Source organism: Podarcis erhardii (genome assembly GCF_964252035.2).
Source record: "Podarcis erhardii genome assembly, chromosome: W".
NCBI classification, from domain to species: Eukaryota; Metazoa; Chordata; class Lepidosauria; order Squamata; family Lacertidae; genus Podarcis; species Podarcis erhardii.
The window spans coordinates 19634995-19653287 of NC_138506.1; positions in this window are offsets into that span (position 1 = coordinate 19634995).

Sequence of the window (18293 nt, forward strand, 5' to 3'; positions counted from 1 at the left end):
GTAATCCCTAAAACGTTCCCTCTTTTTCTTTACATTTCCAACACTTATTAGACGTCTTAAACATTTTTGCCAATTTTACTGGTGTTATATACCATCTATAGAACATTTTCATCACATTTTCCTTTAACGCCGTACATGCAGTGAATTTTAAGTTATCTTTTCATAATTTTTCCCAATCTTCAAATTGTATATTATGACCAAAATCCCTGGCCCATTGTATCATTACCGACTTAACTTCTTCATCTTTCGTATGCCACCCAAGAGGGCTTCTTTCCAGGCACTGACCAAGCCCAGACCTGCTTAGGTTTAGCAAGGTGGTGGCCTCCTGTGTCTTCTTGCCATATCCTGGGGCCATGATTTATTAATACATTATATTTAACAACATATATATATGCAAGTGTGCATGAGAAAACTAAGCCAGTGGTTGCCAACTTTTTTAAGACCATGAGGCACGTTTTGAATTTTGAAAATGTGCTGGGGGTGGTGTTGGAATACTGCCAGGGAGACGGGGGCATCAGGCAGGGCCTCAGCTGGCTCCAGCCACCGGCCAGCAGCCGGAACGATCACCGGTCTCCCTTGGAACAGCGTCAATCAGCAACATGAGCCTCAGATACATTTAGAGACCCATGCATGCTCTATCAGCAGAGTGAATAAATCTTCTCACAGCAGAAGAGGCGGACAGAGCCATGTGTAAGCACTATATTACAGCATTTTATTCAGCAGCAGGAACAAAGGAAAAAAATTCTGCTTCCCTTTGTCACCAGCAAAAAAAAGCAGTAACACAAAACCTATATACAAACAGAAGTTCCCAGCAAGAGCTGGAAGTAAACAAGCATGTGACACACAACAGTCATGCCTGTACCCTTTTAAGGTGGAACGGAACTATATGCTAACAGGTGGTAGTCACAAAACGGCTGCCATTGGGTGTGTGGCACAACACAATGAAGTACAGTCATGGTGAATCTTTTCCCATAATTCTGTTTCCATATGGAAAAAAAGTAACCTGTTAAATTTCTGCCTAGAATGTAAGACAGAAGCAGGAAAAGTGTATTAAAGGGGTTGGGTAAACGATAATTTAAGGGCCCAGGCAATGTTAGAAACTCAAATATGTAAACTATTTGCCAAATGCCTACCTGTCAGAAGGCATAATACCCAACAATGGCTTTCCATCTAATAAAATCCTGGCCAGAGAGCTTGATATCTTATTCAAAAAATGTCTCCTTTTAATGGAGAATAAAAAAAGGACAAAGAGCATTTGGCCCACCTTCCCTCAAGTTTATTTTCTCAACAACTGGCAGGATGAATCATTGTTTTCACAGGTAATTATCACGAAGGTGAAAGAAAGACTTGGCAGTGTTAGAAACTCAGATATGTCAGCTATTCGCCAAATGGCTCCTTAAACCTAGGTTACAGGTGTAACAATGGAATGTCTAGTCACCATTTTTCCCCCTTCAAGATTACAAACCAAAAAATGAACTGTGTATATTGTCAACATTAATATATTTTACAGTTCAGTACCACATTTTACCAATTACAATAATGTTAGGGTTGCCATATTTTGAAGAGCAAAAAAGGACACATTTGCTGACTTCTACGTTTAACTATGGATCACTATGACAACTCTACCCATGAAAAAGAGGACATGTCCTGAAAAAAGAGGACATATAGCAACCCAAACACAGCTTCAGCAAGTACTGCCATCAGTTAAATATGTCTATTACATCAAAATTCTTGGAAGAACAGGCCTAATAGCATTTCTACAGAGAAATACAGAAATACTGTAGTAATAATAATAATAATAATAATAATAATAATAATAATAATAATAATGTATTTATACCTCACACATCTGGCTGGGTTTCCCCAGCCACTCTGGACGGCTTCCAACAAAACACTAAAATAAAATAAACTATTAAACATTAAAAGCTTCCCTAAACAGGGCTGCTTTCAGGTGTCTTCTAAAAGTTTGGTAGTTTCTTTCCTCTTTGACATCTGATGGGAGGGCGTTCCACAGGGCGGGTGCCACTACCGAGAAGGCCCTCTGCCTGGTTCCCTGTAACTTGGCTTCTCGCAGCGAGGGAACCGCAAGAAGGCCCTCGGCACTGGACCTCAGTGTCCGGGCAGAATGATGGAGGTGGAGACGCTCCTTCAGGTATACTGGACCGAGGCCGTTTAGGGCTTTAAAGGTCAGCATCAACACTTTGAATTGTGCTTGGAAATGTACTGGGAGCCAGTGTAGGTCTTTCAAGACCGCTGATATATGGTCTCGGCGGCTGCTGCCAGTCGCCACTCTAGCTGCCGCATTCTGGATTAGTTGTAGTTTCCGGGTCACCTTCAAAGGTAGCCCCACATAGAGCGCATTGCAGTAGTCCAAGCGAGAGATAACTAGATCATGCACCACTCTGGCGATACAGTCCGCGGGCAGGTAGGGTCTCAGCCTACGTACCAGATGGAGCTGATAAACAGCTGCCCTGGACACAGAATTGACCTGCACCTCCATGGACAGCTGTGAGTCCAGAATGACTCCCAGGCTGCACACCTGGTCCTTCAGGGGCACAGTTACCCCATTCAGGACCAGGGAATCCTCCACACCTGCCCGCCTCCTGTCCCCCAAAAACAGTACTTCTGTCTTGTCAGGATTCAACCTCAATCTGTTAGCCGCCATCCATCCTCCAACCACCTCCAGACACTCACACAGGACCTTCACCGCCTTCACTGGTTCCGATTTGAAAGAGAGGTAGAGCTGGGTATCATCCACATACTGATGAACACCCAGCAGAAACCCCCTGATGATCTCTCCCAGCGGCTTCAAATAGATATTAAAAAGCATGGGGGAGAGGACAGAACCCTGAGGCACCCCACAAGTGAGAGCCCAGGGGTCTGAACACTCATCCCCCACCACCACTTTCTGAACACGGCCCAGGAGGAAGGAGAGGAACCACTGTATAACAGTGCCCCCAGCTCCCAGCCCCTCTAGGTGGTCCAGAAGGATGTTATGGTCGATGGTGTCAAAAGCCGCTGAGAGATCCAGCAGAACTAGGAAACAGCTCTCACCTTTGTCCCTAGCCCACTGGAGATCATCGACTAGTGCGACCAAGGCAGTTTCAGTCCTATGATGAGGCCTGAATCCCAACTGGAAGGGATCCAAATGGTCCGCTTCTTCCAGGCATGCCTGGAGGTGTTCAGAAACCACTCGCTCAATCACCTTGTCCAAGAATGGAAGATTTGAGATTGGGCAATAGTTGGCCATGCTGGCAGCATCTGAAGATGATTTTTTAAGAAGTGGTTTGATAACCGCCTCTTTCAGTGGGTCTGGGAAGGCTCCCTCACAGAGAGAAGCATTCCCCAACCCGCGAAGCCCATCTCCCAGTCCTTCCCAGCTAGCTTTTATCAGCCAGGATGGGCAATAATCAAGGAGACAGGTGGTTGGTTTCACTCGTCCAAGCAGCCTGTCCACATCCTCAGGGGTAACAGATTGGAATTGATCCCACACAACTTGACTAGACAGGACTCTGGCACTCTCCCGCCCCTGCACTGCTCCCACGGTGGAGTCTACCTCTTCCCGAATCTGAGCAACTTTATCTGCAAAAAAACTTTGCAAAATCATTGCAGGAGATCATGGGGCCCGTACTGGGCCCCGATGTAGCAGGTGGTTCCGCTAAATTGCGAACCACCTGAAAAAGTCTCCTGCTGCTGTTTTCTGCAGATGCAATAGAGGCGGTGAAGAAAGTTTTCTTCACCATCGCTACCGCCACTTGGTAGGCTCAACATTGAGCTCTAACCCGTGTCCGGTCAGCTTCAGAATGAGTTATGCACCACCGGCACTCTAGCCGTCTCAGCAATTGTTTCATTGCCCTCAGATCTGTGGAAAACCACAGGGCTGTCCGGGCTCCATGCACTCGGAGAGGGCGCTTCGGAGCCAAACAGTCAATAGCCCTGGTTAACTCCACATTCCAGCGGACCACCAGGGAATCAGCTGAAAGGCCATCAACATGGGATAAAGCATCCCCTACCACTCTCTGGAAACCATTTGGATCCATTACGTGGCGGGGGCAGACCATCCGAATGGATCCCACCTCCCTGCAGAGGGGAAGGGTCGCGGAGAAGTCCAGTTGCACCAGGAAGTGATCTGACCATGGCACTTCCTTCGTTTCACTTTTACTTAGTGTCAGATCACCAACATCCATAGAGGTGAAAACCAGGTCCAAGGCATGTCCGCGGCTGTGGGTTGGGCCAGACTTATTCAGGGACAACCCCATGGAGGCCATGCTTTCCACGAAGTCCCGAGCGGCCCCTTGTAAGGCCGTGTCGGCATGAATGTTAAAATCCCCTAGGACAACCAAACTAGGTGTCTCCACGAGAACATCCGCAACGACCTGAATCAGCTTGGCCAGGGAATCCTTGGTGCAGTGGGGAGGTCGGTACACCAAAAAGAAATCCTGTACTGCCCCTATTGCCCAACTTCCAGAACATGCACTCAGAACTGGATCTTCCCAATAGGACTCCTGGTGCAAACTAATGACTTGCAAAAAATCATTGCAATCCCCCCTCCCCGCCCACAAGGCCTGGGTTGCTGTGTGTAAGAGAAACCTGGTGGACAAGCAGCGGCAAGGACAGGCCCATCTGCTACATCCAACCAAGTCTCTGTTACACATGTCAGGTCAAGTCCTCCATCCATGATCAAGTCATGGATGGCAGTGGTCTTATTCATCATTGACCTGGCGTTGCACAGCAGCACCTTCAGGTCATGTGGGTATCCCTTGCTGATTCCAGTATCCGTCCTGTCAGGACCAGACCTGGAGGCAGGGATAGTCCTCAAACAACGACTAAACCTGCCTCCTCTGTAATGACATGGTCTGGTCTTAGCGTAACTCCTCCTCCTACCCGTGATCACTGAGATTGGTTCTCCCAGTGCATCCCCCCCGTGGAACCTGCCCCAGCCATTTTGTTGGCTGGGACCCACTCCCAGGCAGCCCTAACCCCTCCCCTTAAGAACAAAATAAAACCTTAAAAGAAAAAAAAACAGTAAAACAATACAAACCAAAAACAGTAAAAATTACTGACTTCCGGTTGGTCGCCCGGTAATGGCAGTCAGGAGCTCTTTCGACTGAAAGAGCCCCAGCACTTTGAAGCAGGGGGAGACCACGAGAGCGTCGTGGTTCCCCCAAAAAACCTCAAATTGGGCGTTCTGAGGACCTGGAGATCTGGTGGATGCCTATTCGCAACTCCCCTGCTCATAAGAGCTCATAAGCTCATAAGAGCCCTGAGAGCGAGCGGGGTTGGAGACGTGGCACAGCGGAAACGACTGCTTCCTTCACTGCGCGAAGCTCCGAGACTGGCGATCGTGAGTGGCCAATTCCTTCTTTTAAAAGGATTTAAAATTCAGAACTGTAAGTAAGATCAAAGCTTTAATTTGAAAAGGATCAGTGAAAAGAAAGGGACTTAAAAACGGAGGTCGGTCCCTTTTGTTGAAAGAATTTGGAATCGGTGTGCAAAGACCGAAGCCTTAAACGGAAAAAGACTTCTGAAACTTTGCAGGCAAAACTTCTGCCCCCCTTCTGCAAGGGGAAGAGGGGGGAATTACTTTAAAGTGTGCAAACCCTGCGGGACTGTGATACTGAACAAAGAGGCTCCTCCATTCTGCAGTGGACCTCCCGGGAGGGAAGGCTAGACTCCATTGTGACGTCACAATGGAAGAGGAAACATTTAAGCTCCGTTCCCACTGACTTTGTTACTTTGTATCCTGCGGCTGTCTTGACATATTTTAAAGTGGTTAAAAGTGTCTTCTTCCTTCAGGACTGACTGTAATTTTTAAAAAAGTGACTTGGAAAACTTTTTCAGCCTGTTTTTAATTATAGAACAGGGGGGGGTGCTGGCTGTCTGGAGTGGCACCTGTGGGATTGGTGGAGGGAATCTGTTTTTCTCTCTCACTCTACGAATCTGTGGGACCGACCTTGAAATTCCTGAGCCATTATGTGTGCAGACAAAGACAAAGTAACTACAAGACGTGGCTCCAAAAATCCACCCTTTGAGGAATCGGTAATGACAATATTGAATGATATCAGAGATGGTTTAAATCGCAATACAGCAAGTATAGAAAAGTTGGACAAAAAAATTGAAGCTTTAAGTACTGAATTGAAAGATGTTAAGACTGAGATTACTACACATGATACAAGGTTGGCACAGCTAAAGACAGTTAGAGTGTCAGATTTGGAAAGATTACAATATGAAAATGCCAACTCAATTGCTTTTCTTCAAATGAAGGAAAAGGAAACGAGTCTTTTGGACTATTTGGATTACAAATTAATTTTAATGGGAGACTTGAATGGAGTTGCATCTACTTTGATGGATAGGACTCAGAGACAAAAGACTTTCAATACCGGCAGATTACCTAAGACTTTTTTTATATATAATTGATAAATTTGATCTGTCAGGCATATGGAGAGTCAGAAATCCAACTGGAAAAGACTTTACTTTTTTCTCAGATGCAAACCAATCTTTCTCTCGATATGACTACCTATGGATATCCAGAGACTTGGTTCCTAAAGTATTAAAACCTGAAATTTGCCCTAAAACTTGGTCTTGTCACAATGCAGTTTTTGTCGAACTGAAAATGTTCTTACAGGGTTCCTTCAGATGCAGAATGAATGATGATTTGCTGAGGAGTACTTCAATTGTAAATAAAGCCCAAAAAGCCCTAAAGGATTATTTTGAATTTAACAAGAACCAGGGAATGGCAACAAGGGTTATTTGGGATGCCAGCAATGCAGTAATGAGAGGATTCCTCATTCAACAAAATTCAATTAGGAAAAAGACACAGAATGAGAAAAAAGACAAAATTCTGGAAAAACTAAAAGATAAAGAAAAGAAGCTTAGAGGAAACCCAGAGAATTTGCAGATACAAAAGGAAATTAAAGCCCTTCAGATTCAATACTCACAGATTATAAACCAAGAAATAGAATGGAAATTAAGAAGGATGAGACAAAGGAATTTTGAATCTGCAAATAAATGTGGGAAACTTCTAGTCTGGCAATTAAAAAAGAGGCAGAAGCAAAGTACCATCACAAATATTGTAAGAGAAGGAAAATCTGTGGAGAATCCTGTGGACATAAGAAAATGTTTTCACAAGTACTACAAACAACTGTATAAAAAAGATAAAGAGGACCAGGTTAAGATCGAGCAATTCATTAAAATTAATGGTTTGCAGAAGATTCCAGAGGATAAAAAGATCCTGCTAAAGGGACTAATCACAAGACAGGAAATGGAATCTGCAATAAATTCAGTGCAACTTGGCAAAGCCAGATGGTCTATCAGCCAGATGGTCTATCAGCAAAATATTATAAGACATTGAAAGACTGGCTTATCCAACCTTTGGTAGAAGTATGCAATTCGATTCTAGGAGGGGGCAAAGCACCTGAAACCTGGAAGGAAGCTTACATTACTCTGATTCCTAAACAAGATCAAGATAGATCCAATGTCAAGAACTACAGACCAATCTCCCTACTTAATGTGGATTACAAAATCTTTGTGAATATACTGGCTAACCGGCTAAAGAAGGTTCTGTCTGAATATATACATAAGGACCAGGCAGGTTTTCTGCCTGGAAGACACATAAAAGATAATATCAGGAATGTTGTTGATATTTTGGAAAAGTTGGAAGCAAGAAAGAACTGCAAAGCAATGTTAATGTTTATTGATGCAGAGAAAGCCTTTGACAATGTATCTTGGAGTTTTATGTTACATAACTTAGAAAGTATGGGAGTTGGCCAAGATTTTTTAAATGGCATTAAGGTGATCTATCATGAATAAAAAGCTAAAATTATTGTAAATAATGTGGTATCGGAGGAAATTAGAATTGAGAAGGGAACCAGGCAAGGGTGCCCACTTTCCCCTCTGCTGTTTATTTTGGTCCTAGAGGTCTTGCAAAGTATGATTAGAAAACATGAACAAATTAAAGGTATTACAGTAGGATCCAAACAATATAAATTGAAAGCCTTTGCTGATGATTTAGTACAGACATTACAGGATCCAAACTCCAGTGCAGTAAAAGCACTGGAGTTGATACAGGAATTCAGACAGATAGCGGGATTTAAGTTAATAAGAGCAAAACCCAAAGTATTAGAGAAAAATCTGGATAATGATGAAATAAAACTATTACAAGAGAAGACAGGCCTAGATTTTGTGAAAAAAGTTAAGTATCTGGGTGTGAATCTGTCTGGGAAAAATGTGAATTTATACAAAGAAAATTATGGAATGAAATTAAGAGAGACCTAGAGATATGGTCAAACTTAAAACTGTCATTAATGGGCCGGGTTTCAGTGCAGAATATACTGGGGTCCCGTACAGGGATCAAACCAGCAACCTTGGCATTATCGGCACCATGCTCTAACCAGTTGAGCTATCCAGGCTCTCTAGAATTGTGTGGGACCCCGAGGGTCATTTAGTCCAACCCCTTGCAAAGCAGGAATATGTAATTGTTCCATACAGGGATCAAACCTGCAACCTTGGCGTTCTTGTCGCCACGCTCTAACCAACTGAGGGTTCCGAAATATATGTAAATTATTTATTATTAATGAATTTTATTTTATTTTATTTGTTTATTTATATATTTATCTATAGATTTGTTTAATTAATTAATCAATTTAATCTTGGTATGTGACGTCATTCCACTTATTCTCTTTTATTATTATTAATGTATATTTATCATTATTTATTTATTTATTTATTATTATAATTTTTTTTAAAAAAAATTAATCCACTTAATTTTATTTATTATTAGTAGTATTTTTATTCTATTATTTATCTATTCATTTTTATTTATTTGTTTGTTTGTTGTTATTATTATTCTATTATTTATTGTTATTGTTATTTATTACGATCCATTCCAGTATTATTTGTTCAATTAATTACCACTGTAAGTAGAATTAATTGATGATGCTATCAATTGTCTACCATAACTAATGATGATATGAAATAATTATTCTTCACTTGACTGTTTGGTTTGTATTTGCCTATAAATTTATTTATTTGCCACCAAGCAAAGGGTCAGGCAGATAGACACAGCTAAATAACTCACAAGCATATAGGGATGGAACAATAGGCAGCCCCCACACTGCAATCAAATGGAATCAAAGAAAATCGCTCTCTGGGAATTGTCCCTTTAACTAACACTTTGAAAAACAAAAGGTTATGCTGGAGGCCCAGCAGAAGGAAAATGCTGCCAAAGACAATGTATCCTAGATTGGCCATCCACCAGGTACCTGAATTAACAATGTACGACGAACTGCCTGTCTTTAAGCGACAATGTATCCTGCCTGGAAGCCGGGAGAATTGTGAAGGGATTTCTTAAGCCAGGCAGCAGAATGAGTCAGACTGAAAGAAGGAAATAAAAGTCTTCTGCAGGCTGAGGGGAGGGGGGCGGGTTAGATGGCAAGCGAAATGTAAAAAGTAAGGGACTACACGAAGGGGAAACTTAAAAGAGAATCCTTATGAATTGCGCAGAAAGCGGGTAAAAAGCTGCTGAATATAAGGCACAAGGCAGGCTAACAAGGAGATAGCTACTAGACCGGCTGCCCGTTATAACTCACTAAACGCAGCCCACATGTTGAGTCAAAACCGGCAGGGAAAGGCTCATGCTTTAGCGCGACTCAAAAAGGGGCGGCATTCTTATTTAAAACAATATGGGACATTGTCTGCCGCCCGCAGAAGGCTCAAGCGTAACTTCTAGGGCTATCTGCTTTAGCGAGATTCACAAAGATCTGCTTGTATGCTTCTATCCCCCAAAGCAAGCCCCTGGATTATTGAAACAAGTTGGAAACAATAACAACAAAAAACTAGTTGGGACTTGAAGCTTTCTCCCGAACACTAACGCTGATTAGTCGATTGGGGGAGGAGCAGAAACAAAAATGCAGCAGCTGCAAGCCAAGAAACGGCAGAACAGAAAAAACGGAAGGCAGGGACTTTTTAAAGAGGCAGCTACAGGCACAAATAATGGCAAGCAGGGACTTATAAAGAGCGCAGTCTTCAGCTGTGCGTAAGGGCACGAATTGTACCACACAGTAGCCACACACGCATAGGGAATCACGCACACTAGTGCCCCAGTTGGCACTCAAAATGTAAGAGGAGGGAGCGGGTTGAAGAGGAAACACGCTCACTCTACACACTTGGGGAATCACGCACGCTAGCACTGTCTGTTCAAACGTGCCACCAGCCTTAGATATATGTTCTAGGCAGTAGCCCAGTGGCTCTCAGTAACGAACTAGAGGGGGGTGGTAAGGAGCCGGGGAAGTGTTCAGCACACACACAGGACAAAGCTCCATCTTTCTTTCCCAATACCCCTTAGCTAGATAACTGAAAGGCAGACTGAAACGCTCTGCCTATCACTTATGCCACCAGAGACAAAGGGTAACCCTGAGAATGCAGCTGCAGGGAACGCTGCCTCTTTACAAATGGGAAGGCTGAAGAACAATGCCCTTAACTATCACTCGTTAGCTGTGGTAACTAAACTAATTAAGTTTCCTGCTGGTCGGCAGCAACAACAGCGCTTCTATGGAAAACAGGAATTAAATGCCAACCTTTTACTCAAAGCAAGGGGGGGGGGATTGAAACTCAGAGCACAAGGGGGGGGATTTTTTTATTTTTTATTTTAGTTAAAGAAGCTCCAAGGAGCAGAAGCAGCCTGGCTAGGCGAAGCCCTTCAACAAAATACCATTTAAAAAGAAAAAAAGAGAGGCTGGTGGAAAGTCTGAATCGCACTTATCCTCAGCCACAGATGAGGCAAGAGCTGAATACAGCTTCAGTACCGAGAGTATAAAACCACTAAGACAGACTCATAAAATTTCACGGGTGGGGGTTAGACGACCTGAACGGCAAGAATATAGACAGTAGGCAGCCCAGCACGCACTCCCACAACACTCCCCGTGCTCTCACTGCTTTGTTAAAGCCACGGCGGGGAGGGGGAGAAGCAAGCGTTTTGTTTTGTTTTTTAAATCACTGACGCAGGAGGAGCGAATGGGGGGGGGGTTTGAAGAACTGTAATTTAACTGTAATTTAACACAAAACAAATTCCTTCCAGTAGCACCTTAAAGACCAACTAAGTCAGTTCTTGGTATGAGCTTTCGTGTGCATGCACACTTCTTCAGATACTTCTTCGTGTATCTGAAGAAGTGTGCATGCACACGAAAGCTCATACCAAGAACTGACTTAGTTGGTCTTTAAGGTGCTACTGGAAGGAATTTGTTTTGTTTTGACTATGGCAGACCAACACGGCTACCTATCTGTAACTGTAATTTAACAGTGGTTTTTCGTCGCAAGAAAGCAACGGCAAACCCAAGCAACGTGAGCCGCACTCGCTGCAGGCCGCAGCTCAGGGGAAAAAACCCCTGGGGAGCCCCAACAAATGTCCCGCTGTCTACAGCAACTCTGGAGAATTACTGCCAAAACATCTGTTTAAATTGCTCCCATCAGCTGTTTGGCGGGAGGCTTAAAAGTAGCTGCGGATAAACGGTAGCAGCCACGTGGGCTAAGGCAAACGGAGGGTAACGTAATAAAAGAAGGGGGGGGGATTAGGGAAGTTAGCTCAACGAAAAGTAAACTGAAGCAATTTACATCCAAGCAAAGATCCAAACTCTCCCAGTACTCTAATCACAAGGAATTAGCTCCAATAGCAATAAACAGCCCCCCCCCCTAAGCCTTGCGAAATACTTCCCTGGCTTCTGCAGACAGCAAGGAGGTTAGACCTGTTGACTCGCGACGGGAGACAAAAGTGAGGGCTGGAGGCTGGCGCCGCAGCAATTCAGGCTGCTGTACATGCTCCCTTGAAGGCACCTGGTTGGGTGCCTGGCCGAGGCCGAGGGCGAGGGCGCCAGCCAGGTGAGTGGGAGGCAGGGGGCAAACGCCCCCCTGCTTGAGGCGGAGTCCGGCTCCCAGCCACAACCACTCCCCTCTCTTGCAGGGAGGAGAGTCTTTAATGGGCCGGGTTTCAGTGGTTAAGATGAATGTGTTGCCAAATATGTTATTTCTGTTCCAAGCCATCCAAATCATAGATAATGTCAAATGTTTTAAAGAATGGCAGAAAGCTCTATCTAGATTTATCTGGCAGGGGAAAAACCCAGAATTAAATATAAACTATTTACGGATTCTAAAGAAAGAGGGGGATTTTCCCTGCCAGATTTGAAAATCTATTTTGAAGCAGCTGCGCTTTGCTGGATTAAAGAATGGATACAGCTAGAAGATACTGATGTTTTAGATTTGGAGGGATTCGATAATGTGTTTGGATGGCATGATAAAGTAAAGGCCCATAATGCTTTTAAAAATCATGTAATTAGGAAATCTCTGTATAATGTGTGGATAAAATATAAAGATCTCCTAGAAAGGAAGACACCCAGATGGCTCTCGCCAATGGAGGCAAAGGCCCAGAAAAAGTTAAATATGGATATCAAGTGGTTGAGATATTCAGACTTATTATAGGAGAACAAAGAAGGTTTTAAATTAAAACCATTTGATCAAGTTAAAGATAAGATAATTTGGTTACACTATCACCAGATTAATGAATTGTACAAATTAGATAAGAAAAATGGTTTTGCTTCAGAAAAATCTAAGTTGGAAACCGAGTTGTTGGATTCCAAAGTCAAAAATTTCTCTAAAATGTATAATTTTTTAAAAATAAAATATTTATTAAGATTTTGCATAATAAAACAAGTATCACAATCAGACAAAACAAAAGCTGTGGCCTGTATATATAATGATTTTATTGCATTAGCCATGCGGCCATAGCATAATATACATAGAAATAACAACATAAAATGGGGGTGGGGAGATAAAAGTGTATGTCGTCCTGGGCGAATACTTTGAGAGAATGGGGATAACAAAGGTAACGGGGGATTTAAAACATCGAGTAACAGAGAATACAAAAAACAGGTTCGATTGTGCGGTGTATCGACTACATCTGTGGTATTGAAGAAGGAGTTGGTGCCGCTTTCCTCTTCATCACACTAAGCAGGAAATTAGCTGTCATCTCGGTAATCCAACAATCAGAATCCTGCAGAAGAAGGGACACTATCCAAGGCTGGATTGGGAGATGAAGCTTGTTCACGAGAGGAGTTAGAAACCAAGATCTTTCATCTGTCCAGTTGGGACAGAAGAGCATTACATGTTCCATAGTCTCCAGAGCCGTGTCATTGCAGGAGCATGTTCTATTTGCGATGGGAACTCTGGAGTAACGACCCGACAGAACTGCTGTAGGAAAACAGTTGAGACAGGCACAGGTAAAGGCCCTTCGTTTAGCCTCCGAAGGAATTGTAAAGCAGTATAGAGGGATCCCTTCAGGGGGTGGAATAGCTAGGGCTAAGCCTGAACACGGCCCTCTTGCATGGGAAGCTGTGTTAGAGAAGTCAAGTTGCTGTAGCTTCTTTTTGATTAGAGGTAGGGCCGCCGGGCTAATACACTCTAAATTAAAAACAGTTTTGCGGTTCAAATTGAGAAGAGAGCGGAATTTGAGATTAATTGTAGTTTTCCAAGGAGAATTATGAATATCTCTTAGGATCAGATTGGAGAAACCACCTCTAATTCGAGCATCCGATGGTAGTAGGTGGGAGCTGTAGGAAATGGCTCGACTCCATGCTCGTTTTACAATTGAGGGCTGGGCGAACTCAAGTCGTAGGGCTGCACCTGAGACACATCTTGGGACACCGGAAAGAGATCTCAGAAACATGTGAAGTGGGCGATCCAAGTTACCTGATATTGCTGTAGTCCATACTTCGCAGCCATATAATAGTTTAGGGACAACTTTGGCATTAAACATTTGAATTGCTGCTGGAAGGTGTTTGCCGCCCTTCTGGTGATAAAATCGGACAATGGCATTAGAGGTCGTGGTTGCAGCAAGAGAGGCAGATTGTAGATGGGTGGTCCAGGAGAGATTATAAGTAAATATTAAGCCTAGATATTTAAAGGCTTTTACCTTTTCTAAGTAGCCACCTGTGATCTTAAGCGGCTCCAGCTTGAGTTTGCGGGAACGAGTGAAGTGGAGAACTTTCGATTTTTTATAATTAATATTAAGAGCTTCCGCCTTACAATAGGCGATAAATGCATTAACTGCATTTGCTAGGTCCGCAGCTGTTCTGGATAAGATGACGGCATCATCCGCATAGAAAAGGGAAGCAACGGGGTGGCCTGCTAAGTGAGGAGGGTACTTAGTTGCTAGCTTCAAAGGGGAAAGGGCATCATGAAGATAAAGATTAAACAGTAAAGGGGCCAAGAGACAACCTTGTCTGATGCCCCTGGCCGTTGGGAATGGAGTGGTAAGGTAGCCGTTGGGACCAATTCGAACGCGAGCTGTGGTGTTTGAATAAAGGGAAATAATTAGGGAAAGGAGGTGCGGATCAATTCCCAAATGGGCAAGTTTGGACCATAATCTCTGCCTAGGAATGGAATCAAAGGCGGCCTCCAGGTCCATGAAAGCGGCAAACAGGTGGCCTTGCCTTGGTGCAGTGTATTTACTGGCAAGGTGATAAAGAGTTAGACAGTGGTCCATGGTTGATGCTGACTTCCGGAAGCCAATCTGTTCTGGCGGTAGAATGTTTCTCTCATGGACCCATGAAAGAAGTTCTTCCAGTAAGACAGCGGCAAATATTTTCCCCGGAATAGATAGTAAGCTGATGGGGCGATAGTTCCTAGGGATGTTTGGCTGGCCGCCTTTGAAAATCGGAACTATTGTAGCTTCTCTCCAGGAGTCGGGGATGTCTAAGGCGGAGGAGATAGCGGTGAATACAGGAGTCAGCTGTTCACTCCACCAAAGAGGATCAGTCAGGAAAAGGTCCAACGGGACCATGTCTGGGCTGGGGGCCTTATTCCTACGCATGGACATTATGATGTTGAAGATGCGGGTTGAGGTAAAATTTACTGAGGAGGTGGAACTAAGAGAACAGGAACAGAGGTCCAACGGGTTTTGAAGGTGATCTGTAGGATGATTTGGAGAAGCGAAACTGGCTGAATAATAAGCGATCCATTCGTCAGCGGAAATCAGGATAGCTGAATTGAGTGGTGCCGAAGGCCTAACTAAGCGCCAAAAGGAGCGGGAGTCATGCCTCTCTACAGCTGAACGAAGAGTGGACCAAGCCTCAAGGATGTGTTGCTGTTTCTTGCAATGAATCATGTTTTTGTATGTCCTTTTAGTAGCTAGAAGCTCTGCACGGGTTTGGGGGTCATTGGAAAATTTGATGATTCTGACCATTTTCCTAATTCGCCTTCTTAGGACTTTACATTCCTTGTCAAACCAAGGTGATTCAGAGAAGAAGCGTTGGTGGGTAGGCGAGGTGATGGTTATGTAAGTTGTTGAAAAAGCATCAATTAATTTCCGGTATTGGTCAGCGGGCGGAATTGAGTCAGAAAGAACTGTAGGCATATCAAGTGATTTTTGTATGTCCAGGGCAAGAGAGGAGCTGAGGCTTGTCCATTTCTTTGTTTTATATACAGGGTAGCTTTGTACGGTGGAACTATAGTTTGAGGGGACTGAGAATGGCTCTATTAGGTTTAACATTAAAGTCAATGGAAGGTGGTCACCACCAAAATATTCAGCCACGTCCATTTTTGTAGAAATTGAGAATAGCTCCGGCGTCAATAGAATGTAGTCGACAACACTGGTCCCCCGGGAAGAGATGCACGTTAACTGCTGCGAGGACAAGGGAGTAACGTTGCCATTTGCGATGCAAAGATCGTTTTCGATGGCCAATTGGGCCATCAGCCTCCCCGACGCATTTGTTATGGGATCTAGAGAGCATCTGTTTCCCCAGGGGGGCTGCAGGGGATTGTCCAGGAGTGCTGCGGAAGATAATATAGCATCGTCGTTGGGACCTATTCTTGCGTTAAAGTCGCCTAAGAGGATTTGAGCAAGTCCTGGGTTAGTTGTTTGAAGATCATGAAGCCAAGACGAAAGTTCAGACCACCTTTCATTACGGTCGGAATCATTAATTGCTGGAGGCAGATATACTGTAGTTATCAACCATGGGCTTTTGGTCTTTGGAAGGTGGATCTTTATAGTGAGAAAGTAAGGGGAAGATTTAAGTTCCTCGCAGATAGTGAGGGATAAGCTGGTTGAGATAAGACAGGCGAGGCCAACTTGAGGGCGACCACTGTTAGCTAGTTTGCGAGCACAGGAGCTAAAGGAACAATAATTTGGGAGAGCGATACTTTGTTGGGACCAGGTCTCTTGGAGGCACACAATGTCAAAAGAAGAGATAAAGTTTATTGCCTCAGGATCCATTTGCTTTGTCGCCCAGCCGTTAACATTCCAGGAGACAATTTTATTTTTTTTGAAAACCTGCATTCCTGTACCCGTGAAAATCTACGAAAGCATATATATATATATATATATATATATATTTGCTTTCGTAGATTTTCACGGGTACAGGAATGCAGGTTTTGGTGTCCTCGGGTGTCTTCCCGTGTAAAAGTTGGGGTGTCTAGGCGACGTTTCGACGAGGTCTCACTCGTCATCTTCAGGCTGGTGCTTTCGGCTTCTTGTTACTGGAACAGAGCAGGATCTCAGTGTTTGAGTTCCTATAAATACTGTAGAGGGGGTGTGGTGTATAGCCTCCAATGTTCTGGGCAGAGAGGAAGTTCCCAGGCTAGTGTGCCTTTTCTTCTTTTGTTCCTTAATTACTTGAGAGATATCTTGAGTGATTTCTTGAGTGATATCCTGAGTACCACTTAGGTGGGTCATTAGGTGTGGATTAGTTGTTAAAGTCTTTGTGTCTTGACCTCTTGAACTTTGTGAAGAGTTTTCCTGAGAAGATGGCTGTACTGTACTTAGTTGTGCTCTGGCTTGGCTTCGTGTATAGGGGCGAGCTGTGGTTTTGTGGCTTGTGTCAGCCAGGTCTGTGTAGGGATTGCAGGGGGGTGCAATCCTCAGAATATATCCAATATCCTCAGAAACCCCAAGGATAAAATCCAGTTGGAAAACCAAGGGATCTATGAAATACCCTGCAAAGTCTGCCCAGCCACGTACATTGGACAAACAAACAGACGAATAAATGCACGTATCGCAGAACACAAGAATGCCGTCAAAAAAGAAGAAAAAACTTCCTCTCTTTTCCAACACATGAAAGAAACAGGACACGAAATTAATTTTGCAGATTCCAAATTGCTCTTTAACACGGAACATCACCACAAGAGAATAATCATGGAAGCCATCGAGATAGAGAAACACCCTCACAACATGAACAAGCGTGACGACACATCCCGCTTGCCAGACATCTGGAAATTAGCCCTCCCCACAAAAACTGACACCAGATCCAGAGGCACACAGAACGCCAACACCAATCAACCACACCAGACCCAAACCCAGACCCTCTCCACAGATGAATTACAGACACCATCCAGTAGCCAATCCATGGTGGCACCTCCGGATGCTGCACCCCCCTGCAATCCCTACACAGATCTGGCTGACACAAGCCACAAAACCACAGCTCGCCCCTATACACGAAGCCAAGCCAGAGCACAACTAAGTACAGTACAGCCATCTTCTCAGGAAAACTCTTCACAAAGTTCAAGAGGTCAAGACACAAAGACTTTAACAACTAATCCACACCTAATGACCCACCTAAGTGGTACTCAGGATATCACTCAAGAAATCACTCAAGATATCTCTCAAGTAATTAAGGAACAAAAGAAGAAAAGGCACACTAGCCTGGGAACTTCCTCTCTGCCCAGAACATTGGAGGCTATACACCACACCCCCTCTACAGTATTTATAGGAACTCAAACACTGAGATCCTGCTCTGTTCCAGTAACAAGAAGCCGAAAGCACCAGCCTGAAGATGACGAGTGAGACCTCGTCGAAACGTCGCCTAGACACCCCAACTTTTACACGGGAAGACACCCGAGGACACCAAAACCTGCATATATATATATATATACACACAGAAAAGATTACAAAAAGGGGTCACTACAACAGAGATATACAAGCCAACTTTTTCCTTTTTCCAACTATACAAAGAAAATAGTTTAGCTACATCATGCAAAAAAAAAAAAAAAAAGAAAAGAAAAGGAAAGGGGGAAAAAAGAAAAGAAAAGAAAAGAAAAACACCCTGAACTCCCTTCCACCCTTTTGGTAAGTATCGAATATCTACTTCCATTACGTATTTGATTTTTAGTCTATAATCCTAAATTCACTCGCTGGTAGTATTGTTCTAACCCCGCCAGTTCACATTAGACATTTATTCCAATATAGTTCCAGTATTTACTCCAATTTTTCAGAAATTTCTGTTCATCTTGATCTCTTATTTTACCTGTTAATT